This window comes from Lolium rigidum, chromosome 6 (assembly GCF_022539505.1).
Source record: "Lolium rigidum isolate FL_2022 chromosome 6, APGP_CSIRO_Lrig_0.1, whole genome shotgun sequence".
Taxonomy (NCBI): Eukaryota; Viridiplantae; Streptophyta; class Magnoliopsida; order Poales; family Poaceae; genus Lolium; species Lolium rigidum.
Genome location: NC_061513.1, coordinates 331,285,242 through 331,287,214, shown reverse-complemented (window position 1 = coordinate 331,287,214; position 1,973 = coordinate 331,285,242).

Genomic DNA, 1,973 nt, shown 5'->3' with positions numbered 1-1,973 from the left:
CCTTGTCGAGAAGCCATTCATTGGGTACCATTCACCAAGCACCATCACTAACATTTGTGAGGCACATCGTCCGACTTCCTCGTAGGCGCCAGCTGGAAGACGTGGCCACACCATGACCATACTACCCTCCTCGTCTCTCTTTGATGCAGACTTCCAGGGGCACCTTATCACTCCTAGTTAGTCAACTCATTACCTTGGGGAAAAATGCATAAGCCAATGTTATTTTCAAAACATTGTGTAATTTAGCAAGCTTCGTCGAGCAGTCACTGACATGGTGAAGTCGAGAAACCAAAAATATGTGGGGCCCACTTTATCATTTCGGTAGTTTCTCATGTGGTATTGATTATCTCTTTTTTCCATGTAAAAAATCCCCTGTATGACTGTCGACTCAAACCGCCAACAAAGTGCCACCTGCACCTTATGCTCTTTTCCTTTGTGCTACCATATAGAGCAACCACGTAACATTCCTTGTTGTTGCCACCCTAGAACCCTCATCCTCAATTCACCAATTGATTGCCATAGCTTACAGGGGACATGTAATTAGTGACACACCATCTTTTCCCACGCCATTGTTAGTACAAGTGGTGTCGTAAAAAGAGCAACACTACCATTGTGGTCCGATTGTTAATTGGGCCCGGTGCATGAGCCATATCGGGCATTAATTATGGCGTTGTGATCAGCATGCCATTGTTACATATTTGTCGGACCACTTCTGAGTCAGTTCGTGGCTGTGTGCACGGATCCCCAAGCCATCACTAGATGCAGGCCCATCGTGACATGTGTTGACGCTGTTGAAAATCCCGACAATATTATTGATTGGGAGGATGAACGATGACCAACGGGTTAGGTTGCAGCTTGATTTTGCAGTGGTTCTTGGTTATCTGCAACCTGCAGAGAGAGAGAGCTCTCGGGGACAAAGAGACTAAATGAAGGGAAGAGAGCAATCTAAGAGCGAGAAACAGCTAGGTTTCTCAGGAGTGATACGGTTATATACCTTTTTAATATAGTTCCCATGGGAAAATACAGTATTCACAAGGGCTAAGATTCACAATGTGTGTTGTGGTTCAGACTCAGAAAACAGTCTCTGAATTTCAGTCATCGCACATGGACAGGTTAGCGTGAAGCATTTCACATATGATTTTTTACACTTTATTGTGGGCCGTGTAGGAAATAACAAAACTAAATGCAATTAAGGGGTCCTAAATGATCCTTTTATACTATTGTTGTAGGTTAGGATGGATATTGGCAAGTGTTGTATACAATGTTTTGGATTAATGCATATTAATTAGGTAGACAGCCAATAAGCCGAAGTGATTAAATGAGCATGCCACAACTTTTTTTTAAATATGTTAAACAAACTCAAGGATCACATATATTGGATACAATAAATTAAGCATGCTACAATACGTTGGCGGATCCCTAGCTAGAAACCTCATCCTTTATTGCCAACTTTGATAAGAACCAAAAATTACCAATGACATAGAAACCAATGTTTGTTGCAATCTAGATGTAAAATAGTATGGTGGTTCTTGAGTAAAAATACAAATTTTGAGTTAGCTTGCCATCAACCGAAAAGAACACGAACGTCGGAGCTCTACATGGACCCGCACTCTCGAGGTTGTTGTCCATGTTGTCGTAATAGTAGGTGGTTCCTAATGAGTGTTGAGTTGGCATTGCATGTGTTGCCTCCACGTTATCCGTAATTCTACTCACTTGTTTATGCTAGTGGGCCAGATCGTATGGAGCAGGGAGTGTCTCGGCCACATATCTTGTACATGAGATGTGCAGTGTTGGAGGAGACCTTCATATTGTACTCGGTAGTGGTCACACACAATGATGAAGTAGTTTCATCATTGATCGATCTAAGCAAAGGAGAGATGGCAGTCTCGGCTAGTTTTTTAGTTAACGAGGTCACCATGGACTGGCCTTGTTGAGAAGGTTCGTGCCGAGCTGATCTGGTGGAGTAAGGGAAG